Consider the following 20,827-nt stretch of genomic DNA (forward strand, 5'->3'; position numbering starts at 1 on the left):
AATGTGTGTGTATGTGTGTACGTGTCCTTAAAGCATACGCTGGCCTCTCTCTGCCCTTCAGTAACTCCATCCTCTGGAAGGTGGAGTGGGTTAGCTGATGGATGCGTTTGGTAAGAATCACTGAGCAGGTACAGCTTGGCTTCATCCTTCCTCCCTCGGGAACCGTCCTGTCCGCAGAAAGCGCGTGCTCTCGTCTGCAACCCCAAGCTGCACATTGTAGAGAAGTCCACAGCTTTTGGAGGAAGCTCGCCCTGGTCCAGCGCACTGGAAGTAGTGATAAGCCTGCAAACTTTGAATTCAGTATGAGCACGGATGTCTTTCTAACAGAAGTAACTAAGCCACATTTATGATGATGTTGATTTGTGCACTTCTGTATCTGCATGTTTTATTTTACAGCTTGCTCTGTAACGGGTTCATGAAGAACAGTCCAACTCCTAGGGACCCCTCAGAGACCTCGGCAGTTGCTGAGAGCAGGAGTGATTTGGGACTAAGGAAGTTTATGGAAGTGTCAGGTGGATGGAGTGTTTATGAGTGATGTTTCCTCAAGAATAAGGAAGATGAGCAATGCTGGCAAGCATGAGGTAAAAAGGATCTAGATACCAGAATCTTGAGGGGGACGTGCTAAGAAGATTCTACTACAAAATGTGTGTGTGCGGGGCGTGGGTGGGGGAGGGGGTGAGGCGGGCGGGCGGTTTGAAAAGCACGCCCTTGGAGTTGAAGTTTGAGAAGAATAGGAGACTCGGAATCAGATGCTAATAAACACAAGAGATCAAGGTCTCTGAATAAGGTTCTCTCTCAGAAAATAGTAAAATAATGCCAGTAGGTGAGTGAAGTTTTGTGTCAGTTGTAAAATGGAATTATCTCCTTGGGACCTTGGCATTAACCTTTCAAATAAGAATACACGGTTATTGTTCACAGCATTGCTTCCATTCTATACTTACTTTTCACAGCTTTGGGACTTCTTTTTTGGTAGCCAGGGAAGTGAATTTAAACAATTTTTCTTTCGTTTTGCTTTTATCCTATTTTGAAAACTGGCTGTGTGTTTATGGCTTAGACTTTCAATCTGTCATTTCTCTTATAAAATTTGTACAGTGACACTGATGCCAGGTGTCAAGTCCAGCCACCTCTAAAATGCCACTGTTCAAACCAGCCGTCTTAACACAGGAGCCATAAGACTTTATTGCTCTGGGGGATTAAAAAATATCCTAGAGTCTTGGTGGGGCTTTTGGGGTCTTGCCATGAATTTGTAGTGATAGCCAAAACAAAGCGGGGATATTTCTGAAGAGTGGCACTTTAAAAACTCTTTTCCTTGCTCTGCTCCATTTTGGATAGGCATGGAAATGTTTTCTGGGATGCCTTTTTCCAGATCTTACTGGAAAACCTTTCAGTGTTTTGTTGTGGAATATGATATCCGCTGTAGGCTTTTCGTAATGACCTTTGTGATGTTGAGGTAATTACTGTCTATTCCTACTTTCTTGAGAGCTTTTATCATGAAATGCAATTGAATTCTCGCAAATGCTTTTTCTGCATCTCTTGAGATAAGCATATGACTTTCACCTTCCATTCTGTCCATGTGGTTTGTCATATTAATCAATTTTCATATGTTGAAATATCCTTGCATCTCAGGGGTAAAATGCACTATATCATGGTGTAGGATCCTTTTACTGTGCTGTTGACTTCAGTTTGCTAGTGTTGTGTTGAGAACTTGCGCATCTGTGTTCATCAAGGATATTGCCTGTAGTTTTCTTTTCTCATGGCGTCTGACTTTGGTATCAGGGTAAGGCTGGCCTCATAAAATGAGTTTGGAAGTGTTCCCTTCTTCAGTTTTTTGGAATAGTTGTGGAGTTAATTCTTCTTTAAATATATGATGGAATTCATATATATGCATATATACATGAGAAATGTCACAGTATGTTATGTGATTTCTGGGGAAACTTTGGATATTCTAATCAAGTTTCCAGGACCTCTTTAAAAATAGCCTGCCGAATGTAAGATCAAGCTTCTGGCATCATCCAGACTTGGTCTTGAGGAAATTATTAATAATTGAAGATAGAAATGTGTGGGATTAAAAGTAAAACTTTCTGGAAACAGAGTATCTGAAAGGCATCTGCAATTATTTGAAAGCAGCCTAACACCCCACAGCGAGTGCTGAGCTGTGCTGACCATGGGCAGGAGGTCTGAGCAGTAACAGAGGGCAGCGTGAATAAGATACCAGCCACCTGCCAGCTGTATAGTGAAAACAGATGAAGGCTGCTGTGGGGATTTAGCAGAAGGCACTCAGCGCTGCAAGGGTTCCGGGCTTCAGCGTGTGCTTCACATTAAACTCTGTGCCAGAGGAGACTCTCAATCCCTAAGATCAGCCAAGTAGGAATAAAGTGAAATTGTCAATAGGATGCTGAATACATGAACACATTACTACATGTCAGATATGTAAGTAGAACCCAAAGGAACATATTGTATAAATCCTCCGAGAAATGACAGTAGAGAACAATGTAAGCAATAGCATGTTAAATTAGATTTTAATTTGAGGCTGAATGTCAAGAAAAATTTATATGATTATCAAATTGAGCCTGATTTGCATAGTTCCTTAAAATTATATATATATGTGTGTGTGTGTGTATAATATGTATGTCTATATATATGTATAATATATATACACACATATATATATATACACACTATGTATATATAGAGAGAGCGCGCGCGAGAGAGAGGCAGAGAGAGAGTATGTAATCAACTTAGCTGAGTTAAATTTATAAATATATATACAAATTTTACTCAGCTAACTTGATTAAATTTTTAAAAGTTGTAGCAGGCTTTGGGAAAATGCTAAAGTTTGAAGTTCAGCACGTTGTTGCATATATAAAACGGAAACAGACATTAAAAGCCCTGATATAGATGTGTATCCCCGTGTTAGCTTCTTAACGTGAGACTCACCTGCATTATGAAGCAGGGATTATAATCATTTTTCTCTTTTACAAAACTGTCCTGAGAAGCAGACATGGTAATATATATTCAGATCCTTGGAAAAGTTCTGTGCAGTTGTAGAGGGTCACTGAAATGACCCACGACCTTGCGTTATAGTTCTGAAATTTGCCATTTTTTGCCACCCTGTTTTTAAATCAAAGTGCTTGGCCCTTCAACAGCACCATAAGCTTTGTGAGGGAGAGCCCCGCCCCTATGAAGCCACAGTGATGGGGAAGGTAACCCGAGGCCTCGTCGTCACTGATCAGTTCAGGACCTCTATCTCCGGGGGATAAGATGGTGGCTTCTTCTGGGACTCACCCCGCTGAAGCTGTCGGAGATGCAGAGTCGCTGGGCTCACAGGCTGGGCTTGAAGCTGCCGCCGACCCTCTTCCCTCATGTGAGTAAAACCTGGGTTAAGTTTTAGCCTAATGGGTGCGGCCAAAGCTGACAGCTCAGCACAGGCCTCTGAGTCTGGTTTCTAACTCTACTAATGAACTGCAGAAAATGGCAAACACTTCCTTGTCTTTTGAGTTGAAAAACAGGATCTTGAAACTTTCAGGTGAGACAGTGTGGTCTTGAATCATGTTTTTAATCCTCAAGTGTCCTGTCTTTTGAGTGTCAGAAGGCCCAGCCCTGGAAATTTGACATGAACAAGGAAAGGGGAAAAGCTGAAATGAAGGCCTACGCTGTCCTCAAATTAAATAGACTGGACGAGGGGGATCCCCAGAAGGTTAAAGGCACCGAGGCCTCGTGGTTGGTCTGGGAGATGTCAGAAGGAGCCCCAAAGCAGGAGAGACTCCTCCAGGGGATGTTCTGGGAAACTCCACACTTAGAAGAGGTGAGGCAAGGGTAGAGCAGGATCCTGTAGCTCCATGGGAATTTTTGGGAAAGAACCCACAAAGGCACCCAAGCCTGCTGAGGTCCAGAAGATGTGTCAGGTAGCATTAACAGCGCTGCCCACAGATTCCCAAGAGGAAGGTGGGAGGGTGAGGAGAGGGGTGACGTGCCCTGAGGACGCTCCCAGACTTGTGAATATGCCCGGTGAATTTTCACTGCCTAAAAGTCAAGGCTTAACAGCAACCGTAGGAATGATGTCATAGGGGGTATATGCTGAAAATTGTGGAAAGTGTTTTACCTTGTTGACTACGTGGCACCTGCTATAAGGCAGAAATAAATGCTGTAGGAAATAATGTGTATAGTTATAGAAAGATGAGGTTATATTTTGCATTATATGTGGCTTATAAAATTATATATGCTGGGATCCAGAAAGTATAGTGGTCTGGTATTGCCTTATTTTGTTTTAAGTGTTAAAGTTATGTTTTCACTGTGTTTCCTTTAACCTTTTAGGCACCAAATTTGAGGCACTTCTAAATTCAAAGGAGAGAACAAAAACAAATACACTGTCTTCACCAAGTGTCCAGATATGTAGTGCCAAGGTCTCATTTTCGTTCATTTCTAACACATTTACTTTGACATTCTTTTGAAGAATCCGTGGAGAAACTGATAATTGATTATGTTAGTTTCCAAGTGCCCTTGTTCTCAGTACATTAAATGTATCTGAAAGAATAGTTTGCTTAGCGTCCTCCTCAAAGAGCCGCCCCCCCAAAAAAAGTGTTTGCATTTTTATGTCTGCCCCATGGTGAGAAGAGGGAGGATGAGGGAATACTGTCTGCTGACCATGTAGTTCAGTGAATAATAAACTATTAGAGACACAGACTAGTTGAATCAACATTAAGATGTAAAAAGTGAATTAAATGATGGGAGAGAGCAGGAGAGTGGGAAGTCAGATGGAGCGGGACACAGAGACACTCAGACCAGCACGTGGCACTTCCTGTGTGACAGGACAGTCAGCACAAGAGAAGCCGCGTCAGCCTGGACCCTGGAAAGCTGGGATTCCAGTTTGTTCTTGAAATGACTTGCTAGTTCAGATTTCCCTGTGCATCCTTCCCACGTGCATTTGAGGCTTTTTCTCTTGTTCCTCTGTGTCCTTGTAAGTGAGAGCTCAGCGTACACATGGCTGCATTTGTCCTAGTAGCATCTGTGTGCCCTCCTTTCCCAGGGGGTCTGGAGGGCCCTTCCCCGGGCGGCCCCAAGACTCGCGGGTGATTCTCTTGGAACAGTGCTTGTTGGGAGCACTGAGTTCATCAAAGGGGGTAACATTTCTCAGGGTGATAACCCTTCCTCTGTGCTTTGACCGCACGTTCTGTTCTGTTCTCCTGTAAAGTAAGCTTCTCATATGATTCCGTCAGAGTTAACGTGCATGCTACTCTGAATTCTCCCCCTCCTTCAGCAAGGAGACCTGAGCTGCTGCTGGGGGCAACTCAGGGACGGGCTGTACCTCGACTGGATGCGTGTCCAGCAGTGTCCAAGATTAATCTTTTATATACAAGCACAGAAGAGAATGAGTCAGAGACAGAGGCAGAAAGAGGGACCAGGAGACAGAGAGAGATGGGAGAGATAGACCAGAGATACAGAGAGACAGAGACAGAGCCTGCACAATAAGCCTTCTTAACACCTCGGATGCCCCCTTTCCCCACACACTGGAAAATCCTCTTCCGTTTAGGTTTCATGTAGAGTTTAATTCCGAAAGGGGAAACAAACGTTACCAGTACCACCTGGTGTACATATTAGTAAAGGTGTAAGATGCTCTTTTTTACTTTGTTAAGAAAACATAATCGTATACTTGTGGTTTTGTTCTGCGGTTCCCAAGTGGGGCTGGGAACCCTGGAGAGAAGTTAAGTGTGTGACAACGCGAGGCGTGTCAAGAGTCTTTCTCATGAACACCTGGAGGAGGCCCAAGGGAAAGGGCTTGAGGGGTGCACCGACTTCCCTTGTGTCTTCAGCGCTCAGTGATTCTAAACCAGCCGAGTAAGCCACCTAGGACTGCTAAAAAATTGTCCAAGTCTTCCCCTCCTTCACGGCAGCCCCCTGCCGCCGTGCTCTAGGAAGGTGGAGGGATCCATATACCAGCTCTTTGGAGAGCTTGTTCCTGCGTGGAGTCCATGCATTTGAACTTCTTGAAATCTCAGCTCTCCGGTGGGCTCCAGTACAACTAAGCCTTCTGTAGATCATTCAGCATTTTCTGTTGGTTTGTACGGAGTGATGTTTTTCTGAAACGTTTCACCTCATGAATCCAAGGGCAACCCTGGGTTGGTTTTGAATTGGCAGCACATTTTGAATTTTGTCAGCATCCCCTCTGTCCAACCCTTGGTGGCCCCTGACCTCAACGTTTCAGGCCGCGACCCACGAGTCTGAGGGAAGATGCCCTTGGCACCTCAGTGCACCAGCCCCCGTTTCCAATTTCAACGTCCTCAGAACTAGGGAGAACTCCACTGCAGGTTTCCTTTGCTGGGGCTCGATCTTGTCCTTGATGTTGGCCACATAGAACTTCAGTACCTTCCCTGTTATCTTCAAGCAGATTTTCTTAAACATAGTTTGTCCATTTTTTCTACTTTACTCACTGGAGGATTTTGTCTAAGTTAGCCCACCGTGACTGGAAACAGATAATTTTCTTTATTTTCTCATATAAGTGTTGCCGTTTTATGGGGTCCTGCTACGTATACAGATGAATTTAGGAATCAGTTGCCAAGTGTCCTATTGAGACTTCCTGTCACACAATGTGTCATTTTCAGCAGTGGATGGGGAAATAAGCAAATTTTCCAGTTGCTTTTTCTTTTCTTGTCAGAAATCATCATTTGCAAAATTTAAGATACATTCAAAAGAAGAGATGCTGATAAGGGAAAAAAGTAAAAATTAAAAATGTTTTTTAAGTGTCTTCTTTTCTAAATTTCTTTCAGGGATTCAGACGTAAGGGCATTGTACCATCAGTATTGTTCATTGATACCCTAAGTAAACTCAGCTGCTGGAGATCACAGTAAGGTGCCCCCTTTCTTCTCCTTTCCAGACATGCTGTAATGAGAGTGGATGTCAAATCGATTCATACATTTATAATTAATATTTATATGCAGTACATTTTAGTATTGGGCTAAACGACATGTAAAGCTTCTGCATAGTCGTAGTGGTATTGAATATTTGATCAACACCAAATGGAAACTTTGGATTGTTTATCAAATCAGTCACTAAAGTGAGAGTAAAGATTCGAGGTAAAAGGAATCTTTTACAGGTCTGGCTTGGCAGAAAGAACCTATAAATAGCACTTAGATACTCACACTAAATTTAGAGAACAGTTATCTTACATATTTGTGTTCAGTACTCATAATGGTATAACCTACAACTGACAAAAAATGAATTTTTGCTGCAAAGGAAGAAATAAACTCTCCTTGTGGCTAACAAATTGTATGTTAACTGTGAAACAAATATTGAGTTTACATTTTATTTTTTATTCTATAAGCCCCACAGTCTTAAGATCCTTATGTTTTAACTACATTTAATATTTTAAAGGTACTTAAAAACTTTATGGCGACAGTTTACATACTTCTCAGGTAGCAAAAAAAGGAAAACTTTGAAGACCAAAATATTGTCATATTCAAATGGGAAAACTTTGAGAAAAAAGTGGGTTTTAAAGTCAACAGCAATAAAATTTAGGGAGAGAACAATTATTCTTCATTTTTCTCTACTATGCAAAATGTATTTAACTCCAAGCAGGCTTTTATTTTAAAAGAGATTCCTTTGAAGTGCATCAGCTGAACAGACTTTATGAACCTCAAAGCTGTCTTCATTTGTGCTGCATGCAAGTGACAGGGAGTGTGCAGTGCTACATACTATCCAGGGCTTCATGGCGACCAGACTGACGTGAGGCTGTCGGAAGTTCATTTGGACAAGCGCGGCTTGCAGGCAGGGGCTGTAGGGAACCCAGAGTGCTGAAGGAGGCGGTTGGGTGAGTTTCAGTTCCACCATGAAATCCACTCCCACCGCCCCTCAGAGATCTTCCCCTTCCCCAGGGCGGAAGGCCCCTAAACCCATGGAAAGCCCACCAAAAAAACAGCACTGGAACCAAAAACTGCAGGAGACTTGCCTGCTAAATTATTAATTATGCTGCAGGGCATAAGAGGTCTGAGGACAACCCTAATCCCAAACACAATTCTCTTCGCCTGGGGGATGCCAGCCTGAAAAACAAAGCACAGCCTTCCTTTACCACCCTGATAGCTGTTTCGCAGGAACCACCGCCTCTCATAGGTAGACTCTGTGTGTCTCTGTTTCTGTATTTCTCTCCTCTGCTTTTCCATCGTTGCAGGCCATAAATGGATGTTCCTCCTTGTCTTCTGGTCTAAGATTGAGTTATTGCAAAAATCCTGTCCCCAGGAGCCACGGGAAACAGTAGAGCCCAGGTGCAAATCTCCTGTCACTATTTGAATATTATGCAAAGAACAGTCCAAAATGCCCGTAAAAATGTGGCAGCTGCCATAGGGCTCAGCTTTCAGGCTCCCAGATAGAGAATGTGAGATGCTTCCAGCAAAAGGTATTTCCAAAGCTATTTTAGGAGAAAAGTAAAACCCAAACTTTGGAGTGTATTCAGTGCTCTCTGAAAAGCACACCACCACTTGGAGTACAACAGTGAGTGTTCCTCTGTGGGACCATCTTGTGCTCATTAAAAAACAATGCATATTCATCACTGTGCTTAGCCCAGCCGGGCTACAAGTAGTCCCTCCCCACTCCTCACCTCTTTTTGTTTCCTAGTGTATGTTTTATTTTTAAAAAATCTTTATTTACTTATTTATTTTGGCTGTGTTGGGTCTTAGGGCCCTTCATTGCAGTGCGTGGGCTTCTCTCTAGTTGTGGCTCGAGGGCTTAGTCCTGACCCGGGATTGAACTGGTGTCCCCTGAATTGCAAAGCAGATTCTTAACCCCTGGACCACCAGGGAGTTCCCCTGCTCCTCACCTTTTTTTTTTTTTTAACATCTTTATTGGGGCATAATTGCTTTACAATGGTGTGTTAGTCTCTGCTGTATAACAAACTGAATCAGTATTCAATTTTTTTCCAATAAAGGAAAGCCACCTAGGAGACAGTGGATTTGGAAATGCTTTGAAAATGTGAAGTTACTTTATCTCTATTCACTTCATCAAATGTTTAATGAGTGACTAATACATGTTAGACTGTCAGCAGATATCTGAACATAGTTACAAAGATAGAGAAATGCTTTCTATATAGTGTGTCTTTAACAAAACTGGGGCTACATTAAAAAACTCATAAAGGACATATCCCAGTATTATCACAGGATAACAGAATCTTAAATTTGAAACAGAGCTCAGAGTATACTGAATTCAAATTCCGCCTCATACAGTTTCTCCCTTCTACAACGTTTTGACATATTACTCTTGAAATTTTGGTTAAATACTCTATGTGAAATATTCTATATTTCTCAATAGCCCCGTAATTGGTCTAAGGCTTTGAATGTTTTACAGAGGAACTCACCTGAGGCCTGGAAAGTTACACAAGTGACAAACAGATTGTTCTCTACCAGCTTCATCCAGAAGTCACATCGTCCACATTTACTTAAAATAGGAAGTGAAGTTTGAGGTGATGCTGTCAATTCTTCTCTCCTTCAGGCACTGAGCTGAAAGGGAGTGTTTTTGAAGGACATCCCCGATTTTCTTTAGGTCTTTACGGCCAGTTCCTCCCAGAACTGAAGTGACCATGTGTCAGAGAAGAGGTGCTGTTGGAAGCCTTTGTTTCCACACAAGCCTGTCAACCTTGCCATCTGGTTTCTAGAGTGTACAGTATCTCTTCTAGAGTGTACAAGTATCTCCTTGCCGTTAGGAGTGCTTATTTGCCAGGCTTTCAACAGAGGATGCAGCCTTGAATCATGTGCTCTTACTGAAAACTTAGATGAAAAAACTACGATTGAGGTTTAAAAGTGAGCCTAGCCAGTTGTGTTTGTCTAAGTCAACAGTGAGGCTGTGCAGATCACGGAGAGGGATGGGGACTTTCTGTCGCAATGTACCCTTTTCAGCATCTCGGTTACCCTGAGCCCGGGTCCCTCCTCTTGGAGTGCTGATCAGGTTCAGGATACCCCCCAAATGCTTGACATTCTCTAGAGTAACAGCCAGGAATCAGGTGGCCCACACTCTCTTTGAGGATTGGAGTGTGTTATTTTGGTGTGTGCTTCTAGAAATTACATCTTTTCCTTCTCACCTCGGAAGTGGCTGGATCCCTGCAGTAGTAAGCCCATGTGTGGTGGCTCTGGCTCCTTTCTTGTCTCGGGGATGTGAGTGGGGCTCCATGTCTCTACCTGACGGAGATCGCCGTGCAAAGCCCAGCCTCTTGGAAGGAGCCCGCATCCGTGTTTCAGGATAACAGCCTCAGAAGCTCTCCCTTCAACCCGCGGAGAACATTCAGCCTCCTCCCAGTTCCCTGCTTGTTTCATGCCTGGTGTGGGGGGAGGCGATCTGGCTTCTGGTCAGAATCAGCTTTATTGATCTGGATCTGGCTGAGTGTAAAAGCTGCAGAGGGGACAAAAGATCAAGCGAATCGAGCACAACTTGACCCGACCTCTTACAAACGTTGGGGCAGAGATTCTGCTCAAAGAGGGATACCTATCACCGATGCGGTTTTCTCCCTCTGTCCTCTGCAAAGTCATCCTGCTGATAACAGATCTAGTTCAAACCTAGGATAACACAATGCAGCTGCATTGCCTTGAACAGAAATAGAGGGTATTGTTGTGATTTCTTCCAGAATGGTGGCATTAACCCTGACTGTCATTTGGCCATGCTCTCAGCTTTGGGGTTCCTGTGCTCTGAGTAAAGCACTGGCAGCTGGGTGCTCTATTCGGGGCGGTAGTGGCCAGGGGAAATCCACCCCAAAACGCTCTGCAGCCGCTCCAGCCTAAGGAGCGAGTTTTGGCGGACAATTCAGGAGCTCTCCTTGTCTATCCGAAACCCCTGTGTGACTCACATCCTTTTCGTGTCAGTTACTCCTAATGCTCCATAGTTTGTTAACAAGATACTCTTTCCATGTACGTGAGGAGGGGAGAGGTGGGCGGGAGGGGCAGAGAGGAGGATGGATGGAGGGGAAGGAGAGAAAGTGGAAGGAGAATGAAAGAGAAGAAGGGAATCCCGCCTTTCCTAGTTTTCCCCGGGCCACACAGCACCTTCCTACTGTTACAGAGAAGAATATTCATGACGCTCCTTAAAGATAATGAGGCAGACTTCATTTAGGTCCCTAGCGATTCGTGCAGGGACCAGGGTGATGGGATTTTACAAAGGATACGACTCAACTCCGGATGCCATGTGGGCCAGTGGGGGTCACAGCCAAGGGGCAAGGAGGGGGCACAGGTGGGACATTGCTGAGAGGGAACCTCAGGGCTTGGAGGGGCTCTGGCTCAACCCACCTACCAGTGGCGGGTGGGGATGAGAAACTGGATCAGATGTTGAGGCTGGAGGGTCCTTGTAGGGTGACTTAGCAGGGTGCTTGCTAAAGTTGGCTTTTACCAGGAGGTGCACAGGTGGGCCTGAGAGAAGTGTCAGGACCCGCATTAAAGTTTGGTCAGTCAAAGAACCTTTGTCACTCCTCAGCCTTCAACTCACGAAGGACTGAAAATTCCTCTAACTTCCTTCCCCACTTGGAAGCCCTCTGGTTCTGAAGTTTATCTGACACCCTGTTTGCCAGTGACCTTACATATCAGAGTCCTCACATCAGTACTGTTTTCCTCCCCTTAAGTGTTGATGTTCACCCCAGTTTTGTCTTTGGGCCCTTTCTTTCCTCGCTGTACGTACTCTTCACGGGCAAGCTCAGCCACCGGTTGGGTTTCAGCCTCCATCTGTAATCTAGTTTTTCCTAAATCTGCTCAGTCTGCAGGATGTCCCTCCCCTGAGCTCTGGACTTCTGTGTTTAACTGAGTATGCGACAGTTTCCCCTAGACATCAGTTCAGACATAATTCAAATGGACGTTTTCTGAAATTGAACTGATTTTCTGATAGCAGTCCTTCCTTTGGAATTGCACAGATAGTTCAGGAATCTGGGCTCTCACTGGAGATCCTTCCATCCTTTTCTTTGCTACCCATTTTCTATACGGTTACAGAACTTATATTAATTCCAAGTGTCTCTTCCTTTCTTTTGGCTTTTTATTTGGAAATAGAATAAATAGATAAATAACATAAAATATCAATAAGAACAATAAGTAAAAGAAAGAAATGGAGAAACCATACCTGGGGAAATACCTTTTAACAATTTTATATTTGAACTATTACTTATGTTACCCGCAATTGTTAAGAAAAATTAATGAGTTGAAGAAAACTCTTATCAAATAGAAAATATATAAGTGGAAAAAATTCCAATAATGTTTGCATTCAGTGCTCTCAATCACTTGACAATAAACTAAGTTTGAATGGAGTACTTTTATTATTTTAGATTTTTTTTACTGGAGTATACTTGATTTACAATGGTGTGTTAATTTTTTCTGTACAGCATTGTGACCCGGTTATACATATACATATGTATTCTTTTGTATATTCTTTTCCAGTCTGGTTTATCCCAGGACGTTGAATAGAGTTCCCCGTGCTATACCGTGGGACTATCTTGTTTACCCACGAATGTGGTACTTTTATAGAAGACAAGCTCTCCAGCGTGTTTTTGTTGGTTTTGCTTGTTTTTCAGCGGGCCTCTGAGGCTGCCCGGATCCCATCGTGAACGGCCACATCAGCGGCGACGGCTTCAGTTACAGGGACACCGTGGTTTATCAGTGCAAACCCCGGTTTCTGGCTCGTGGGGACTTCCGTCCGGATATGCTTGCAAGACCCCAAGTGGTCCGGACACACCCCAGTCTGTGTCCGTAAGTACACCTGTGAACTAAGTCAGCGGGTGCTTCCCTTCGTGGTGTTTTCTTTTGTCATTAGGTTGTAACACAGACACGTTTAAGCTCAGAGAAAGGGTGGAGAGCTGTCGGAAGAGAGAGAACGTGGGCGCCCCTCCCCTTCCGTCTTTGGTCTTCCTCCCATTCCATGTCCTTCCGACGCCTCCTGCAGGCTCCCTCCACATGTAATTTGCTCACCAGCTCATCTCAGATGGGTCCCAGGATGAGGGATGTCAGGCATGAATTCCGCCAACGTTATCCCAGGACGACAAGGTGGAAACAGCATCCGACCAGAGGAGGTTAGAGGTGCTGGGTCCGAGTATGCAGGTTGGCTTTGCAGGGGCCCCACGGTAGCCAGCCCCCCAATCTTCTGTGTTGTTTTGTGTTTTGGGCATTGCTTCATCAAGAGCACAGAGAGTTTGTACGCAATCCTTCCTTTAGTAAAGAGGTGAAATTGTATGTAACCATTGTCCTCAAACATTATAACTTGAGAGACAAATGCTGACTCCTATTTTTCTCTCTCTTTTTTTTAACATCTTTATTGGAGTATAATTGCTTTACAATTGTGTGTTAGTTTCCGTTTTATAACAAAGTGAATCAGCTATGCATATACATATATCCCCATATCCCCTCCCTCTTGCGTCTCCCTCCCTCCCACCCTTCCTATCCCACCCCTCTAGGCCGTTACAAAGCACCGAGCTGATCTCCACATGCTACGTGGCTGCTTCCCACTAGCTATCGGTTTTACATTTGGTAGTGTATATAGTCCATACCACTCTCTCCCTTTGTCCCAGCTTACCCTTCGCCCTCCCCGTGTCCTCAAGTCCATTCTCTAGTAGGTCTGCATCTTTATTCCCGTCCTGCCCGTAGGTTCTTTGTGACTTTATGTTTGTTTTTTAGATTCCATATATATGTGTTAGTATACGGTATTTGTTTTTCTCTTTCTGACTTACTTCACTCTGCATGACAGACTCGGGGTACATCCACCTCACTACAAATAACTCAATTTCGTTTCTTTTTATGGCTGAGTAATATTCCATTCTATATATGTGCCACATCTTCTTTATCCATTCATCTGTTGATGGACACTGAGGTTGTTTCCATTTCCTGGCTATTGTAAAAAGAGCTGCAGTGAACGTTGAGCCCTCTTTCATGTGTTTGGTGGCGATCTGTATATCTTCTTTGGAGAAATGTCTATTTAGGTCTTCTGCCCATTGTTGGATTGGGTTGTTTGTTTTTTTTGTTATTGAGTTGCATGAGCTGCTTGTAAATTTTGGAGATTAATCCTTTGTCAGTTGCTTCATTTGCAAATATTTTCTCCCATTCTGAGGGTTGTCTTTTCATCTTGTTTATGGTTTCCTTTGCTGTGCAACAGCTTTGAAGTTTCATTAGGTCCCATTTGTTAATTTTTGGTTTTATTTCCATTTCTGTAGGAGGTGAGTCAAAAAGGATCTTGCTGTGATTTATGTCATAGAGAGTTCTGCTTATGTTTTCCTCTAAGAGTTTGATAGTGTCTCGCCTTACATTTAGGTCTTTAATCCATTTTTGAGTTTATTTTTGTATATGGTCTTAGGGAGTGCTCTAATTCCATTCTTTTACATGTAGCTGTCCAGTTTTCCCAGCACCACTAATTGAAGAGGCTGTCTTTTCTCTAATGTATATCCATGCCTCCTTTATCAAAGATAAGATGACCATGTGTAACTGGGTTTATCTCTGTGCTTTCTACCCTGTTCCATTGATCTACATTTCTGTTTTTGTGCCCGTACCATACTGCCTTGATGACTGTAGCTTTGTAGTATAGTCTGAGGTCAGGGAGCCTGATTGCTCCAGCTCCGTTTTTCTTTCTCAAGATTGCTTTGGCTATTTGGGGTCTTTGGTGTTTCCATAAAAATTGTGAAATGTTTAGTTCTAGTTCTGTGAAAAATGCCAGTGGTAGTTTGATAGGGATTGCACTGAATCTGTAGATTGCTTTGGGTAGTGGAGTCATTTTCACAATGTTGATTCTTCCAATCTGAGAACATGGTATATCTCTCCTTCTGTTTGTATCATCTTTAATTTCTTTCATCAATGTCTTATAATTTTCTGCATACAGGTCTTTTGTCTCCTTAGGTAGGTTTATTCTGAGATATTTTATTCTTTTTGTTGCAATGGTAAATGGGAGTGTTTTCTTAATTTCACTTCCAGATTTTTTATCATTACTGTATAAGAATGCAAGAGATTTCTGTACTTTAATTTTGTATGCTGCTACTTTACCAAGTTCATTGATTAGCTCTAGTAGTTTTCTGGTAGCATCTTTAGGATTCTCTGTGTATAGTATCATGTCATCTGCAAACAGTGACAGCTTTACTTCTTCTTTTCTGATTTGGATTCCTTTTATTTCTTTTTCTTCTCTGATTGCTGTGGCTAAAATTTCCATAACTATGTCAAATAATAGTGATGAGAGTGGGCAACCTTGTCTTGTTCCTGATTCTAGTGGGAATGGTTTCAATTTTTCACCATTGAAGAGGATGTTGTCTGTGGGTTTGTCATATATGGACTTTATTATGTTGAGATAAGTTCCCTCTATGCCTACTTTCTGGAGGGTTTTTATCATAAATGGGTGTTGAATTTTGTTGAAAGCTTTCTCTTCATCTGTTGAGATGATCATGTGTTTTTTCTGCTTCAATTTGTTAATATGGTGTATCACATTGATTGATTTGTATATATTGAAGAATCCTTGCATTCCTGGGATAAACCCCACTTGATCATTGTGTATGATCCTTTTAATGTGCTGTTGGATTCTGTTTGCTAGTATTTTGTTGAGGATTTTTGCATCTATGTTTATCAGTGATATTGGCCTGTAGTTTTCTTTCTTTGTGACATCTTTGTCTGGTTTTGGTATCAGGGTGATGGTGGCCTCGTATAATGAGGAAGAGTTTGAGAAGAATAGGTGTTTGTTCTGCTCTATTTGATAGAATTCGCCTGTGAAGCCATCTGGTCTTGGGCTTTTTTTTTTTTTTTTTTTTTTTTTTTTTGCGGTACGCGGGCCTCTCACTGTCATGGCCTCTCCCGCCATGGAGCACAGGCTCTGGACACGCAGGCCCAGTAGCCATGGCTCACCTAATAAGACTTTAAATGTCATACCTAAAGATTACTTCATTTATCCCTTCAGGGGTCTTCAGTTTTACATCTAGCAAAGCTTGAGGTCTTGTGTCTAACAGGTTCTACATCAGGCTGCATGACAAAATGGAAATAGATTATTTTGCTTTTCAGCATTCTACTTGCATTAGGATACACATGATGCGGCAAGAATTGCTTTTAAATACTATCTTGCACACAGTGTGTTCCACACGAGAGGGCTCAATTTACAGAATTTTCAAAGAAAAGTGAAAATAAAGTGATACAGATATACTTAGTATAATTTCTCATTGATGTCTAATATTTCTGTTAAAGTATGTGTGCTGATTCATTTCCATAGTACATCCTGTCTGACATTCCCAAAGGTAGTATTGTTATTATCATTAAGATAGTCAAGACTTGGTAGAACTCTGAAAACAAAAGTTCCCCAAATTTCTTTACTGTTAAGCCTGATTTAATAAAAATTAGTCCTTTAAAAAAAATGCTAACTTCTTTCTGCTACACTAAATGGTAAAAGTTCAAATCATAAGTTAATATGATTATATCGTAAATATAAATTCCATAGAACTCTCACATTATTAATATATGGTATAAATAATTGAATTTTTCTAAACCCCATGATCTTTTCCAAATTCACATTTTGATTTTTGAACTAAATGAAGTGGCATTTTAAAAGAGAAGTGGTTCTATATACTGTCCAATTGGTCTCTTAGCTCTCCAAGGCAAAGTGGTCTGATTAGATTTATTTTTCTGTCAATTGAACAAGTTTCTTTTCTTGAGATGTTTGCATCAATATTTCAGGTCTGGTTTTGCTTATCTTCCTTCACTTTCTCCTCCTGATGAGATACGAGTCAGTATAATTTTAAACCTCTGTGATTCTGAATTTTAAGTGGTTTAATAAGCCATCATTTCCTGAATTTACTCAAGCTGCTATAAATTTACCAAATGATGAATACTTTATTATGCCACTCAGCTATTATACAAAAGCTGTGAACATTTGCTGGTTATATTTTTGAATATCTTTATGGGTTTTGTTAATGCTAAATTCTAGCAGCGCCTTCCTTAAAACCAGGAGACACCTCTGCTACCAGGAAATTAAAAGTAAATTAACAATTAAAAGCCTTTTAGAGAACACAGAGCCTTTTCGTAGGAGTTTCCTACCTTCCCTTGGGTCACGGTGACTCATTATCAAGGTTCCCAAAATGTAATTCCTTGTTAATATATAAGGCAGTTTCACACAAGAAGTTTTCTCACTTAATTTTGTGCACTTCCCTGGAAGAAGGTTGACCTAGAAAATCTTCAAGTTTTCTTCCGACGCTAAGAGTTTGGAATCATTAGCTGACCCGGTGTCACAGAAAATCACGTACCTGTGACATGTTCTAAGGAATGGACAACTTGTGTGTGCTTAGGTGGGAGTTTTCCTGGGACCTCAGCTCCTAGATCTACTTAGTAGAAAGAAGGAGGAAGCCAGAAGTACCAGATGGGAACAAAGATGCTCAAGGACCCAGTCAAAGAAGCTGGTGTTGATACAGGCTTCCCAGGATGCACTGTTTAAAGAGTGTGACTGCAGTCAGGTGTGGAGAGGGGAGGGGAGCCCGGCATTACTAACAAGGAAGGCAAAGAATGACATGACCTGTCAAGCACATATGAGCTTCAAGGCTCACCCTGGTACTCAGGGGGTTTTCGGGGAGGAGTGTTTTCTCACAGGCTTCTATAGACTGTGGGGCTGATGCGACTTACACATTGGAACAAAAATTAAATTTGGTTTAAAAGCATGGCCAGACTTTGGCCTGTTATTGGGGCTTGTAGATCTGTGCATCTGGGATAGGTAGAAATAAGGCAGGATTTAACCAAAGGAATCATCATTAATTGTAAATATCACTTCAGACTTCTATGTGTGTGTGACGGCACATCCAAAAGGAGAGGGTAGTTAGAATATGTTCGTTTGTGCCTGATAGTACTTCCATGTTCAAAAATAATCTACCATAATAATTAGTTATGCCAGTTATCAGGGGTACAGCATGACCAGAGTCTAATAACGTCCTTGCAAACTATTCCAAATAAAATTGTTATTCCAACCAAATTCTGTTTGGTTGATGCAGTTCCTCTTGGCCTCTTTTCTCACTCTTTAGTCACTCCAGTCTTTTACTTTTTCTTCATTTCCAACTTCAGGGAACTTGTCAGATAAACAGACTCTGAAAGCTCTGACAAATTCCTTGAATAAATGTGTTCAGGACCTCACATGGGAGCGAGGGCACCTTGACAGGAAATGGGACAGCGCAATGCAGGTCCATATATCATACTAATGTCAGGTCCTTGGTGGTCCCCCGTGCTACATCCTTCAGAATGCAGTGGGCAGCTTCTGGAAAGACCTTGGGTTCACGTTGTATCCCTTGAATATCCAGATAAACTAAAGCCACTTAAACAATAGCACATGTTCATGATTATAAAACCTCCTGACTCTCTCCATCCCTGTATACAAATATGCTGTCAAGGGAAAGGAAAGAGAGTGGAAGCTGCATGGGTCGGTCCATGTTGAAGACCCCAAAGGCCCTGATTTAGAGATGAAGAGACAGAGGAGGGCAATTCAGAATGGATTACATCAATACCTCTGTCTAGTGTGTTTGTTTATTCTGATCCCACTGAGATCTTGGACATGTAAACCAAGTTCAATCTGTCACTTGAGAGGAGGTATATTTTTAAAGTTCCCAGACTATCATCATCCTTCTTATAAATGGCAGAGACATTTAAAGCTGCATCCCACTTGAGAGCTTTGGGCGTTAATTGTTAGACTTTGGAAATTATTAGGGTATTAATGTAAGGAGAGACAGAGAGAGAAATAGAGTGGGAGGGAGCGGGAGGGAGAGGGGAAGAGAAAATTGGAATATCCAATCAAGGTGAAATGATGTGAAGCAGTTGACTTCCATACTTTGTACCATTGTAGGGACTGCTATTATTGGCCAAATTATCTAAGCAAATAGAAGCAATTACAATTTTCAAAGTAAAATCAAACAAAAGTATTTTTTAACTTTAAGAATTGTCAGTAACATCAAGGATATATGTTATTAAAACTAAAAATATTCACATAAAAATCAAATACCAGTGGGAATGCATCCCTTCTGAACCCTGTTCTTTCAAACTGCATTTCATTAGAAATACCATGGTTATAGGGAAGACATACTATATCTCTGTTATAAGGGTTCATTTTCTTTCAGATTATCTTCAAAATCATACTGTATTGAAGATGTTGGTGATGCTATAAAATACTAATAGTATTCATTATAATTGTTATTTATTGCCATTTTGATTATTATTATATTTAACTTTTGGATTGTCCTAATTTTTAAAAATTACTTTACAAAGGCAAATAAGATCACTGTGTGCTCTCAGAGACTTTCTAGTCTGGAAGATAAGAGACACATATATTAGGTGCATAATCTAATTAATATTCTTTCCTTTTAGTTTCAACATGGAGCCCAGCTATGATTTCCTACGTATCTATGAAGGAGAGGATTCCAACAGCCCTCTCATTGGAAGTTTCCAGGGCTCTCAAGCTCCAGAAAGAATTGAGAGTAGTGGGAACAGTCTCCTTCTGGCATTTCGAAGTGATGCTTCTGTGGGCTTGTCGGGGTTTGCCATTGAATTTAAAGGTACTGTGACCAGCTTAAGTTGTGAGGAAAGTAATTTGTATTGAGATTGCTTTAATCATAAGCATTTATTTATAAAGTCTTGCCTATCTGTTTAATGCATAAAATTCTGACATCTCTCTCAATCATCTGGGGAACAGAGTCGACGTCGACAGTGGAGAAGAAATTTCCAACACGCATTTCTACCTTAGCTGAAAGAAAAGAAAGTGGGGGAGGGAGATTTCTTTTTCCAAATTCATGGCTATTTAAAGATAAACTATGATTTGTACAATAAATAATTTGAGTATATGTGTTTTGCTATCTTAATTTGTTTATCCAGGATGACTCAGTTTAAGTACATAAATAGCTTAGTCTGGTTTTTGTTTTTTGGGTTTTTTTGTTGTTGTTTTGGGGTTTTTTTTTTTTGACTTGCAGGATCTTAGTTCCCCAACCAAGGAATGAATCCGAGCCCTCAACAGTGAAAGCGTGGAGTCCTAATCACTGGACTGCCAAGGAATTCCCAATAAATAGCTTAGTTTTATCTCAATATTTTTCAAGATGTAAAATATCGATTGCCATTTCCCTGTCCTGACCACCCATGGTGGTTGGTTTGATGGGGAGCAAGCACTGATCCTGGTCGGCACTTTCTTCTTTGGTCACCTCATGGTGACTCCCACTTCTTTGGGATCCATCACCCCCTGTCACTAGCATTCAGAGAAAACAAACAGACAGACTCACAAACAAAGATCACCCCAACCTAAGCATTTTGCTGTTGGGTTCATGAAAATAAACATATATATTTTGCAAATCTGTTTCTCATGTGAACAAGGAAAACACGGGGTATATTACAAAGAATCAGAGCAAAGGATTTATCAAAATATTAATTGGCAGTAGTGAGTGCTTTATAAAAAAATAATGAAATATATACATTTATTTAAACTTTTGAGTTAGTTATTAGTTACTAGAATTATAAAATAAAATATAGGGTATGTTTCATCTATGTTAACCCTTTAATGGACTTGTATTTCTTGATATGTTTAATTTTTTCCGCGGTATGTGGGTCTCTCACTGTTGTGGCCTCTCCCATTGCAGAGTACAGGCTCCGGACGCGCAGGCTCAGCGGCCATGGCTCACGGGCCCAGCCGCTCCGCAGCATGTGGGATCTTCCAGGACCGGGCACGAACACGTGTCCCCTGCATCGGCAGGCGGACTCTCAACCACTGCGCCACCAGGGAAGCCCTTGATATGGTTTTTAAGTAGGAAATTAATCTACTTCCTCAAAAACACCAAAATCTACAAATTTACTGATCTTGGTACAATATACAATTTTTAAAAATTTAAACAATTCAGCAGTTGAAGGAGTTGCTG

At 41.7% G+C, this 20,827-nt stretch overlaps 1 long non-coding RNA gene across 1 annotated transcript in view; it reads left to right on the forward strand.

Annotated features, from left to right (window-relative positions):
- LOC307181052 overlaps window positions 1–20,527 on the forward strand; it is a 40,691-nt gene extending 20,164 nt beyond the window's left edge. Inside the window, exons 3-5 of the long non-coding RNA XR_013825852.1 lie at window positions 397–581; window positions 12,521–12,695; window positions 19,296–20,527. This is a non-coding gene — a long non-coding RNA (uncharacterized lncRNA). The remainder of the gene's footprint in view (window positions 1–396; window positions 582–12,520; window positions 12,696–19,295) is intronic.
- Window positions 20,528–20,827: the final 300 nt, after the last annotated feature.

Source organism: Stenella coeruleoalba, assembly GCF_951394435.1.
Source record: "Stenella coeruleoalba genome assembly, chromosome: Y".
NCBI classification, from domain to species: domain Eukaryota; kingdom Metazoa; phylum Chordata; class Mammalia; order Artiodactyla; family Delphinidae; genus Stenella; species Stenella coeruleoalba.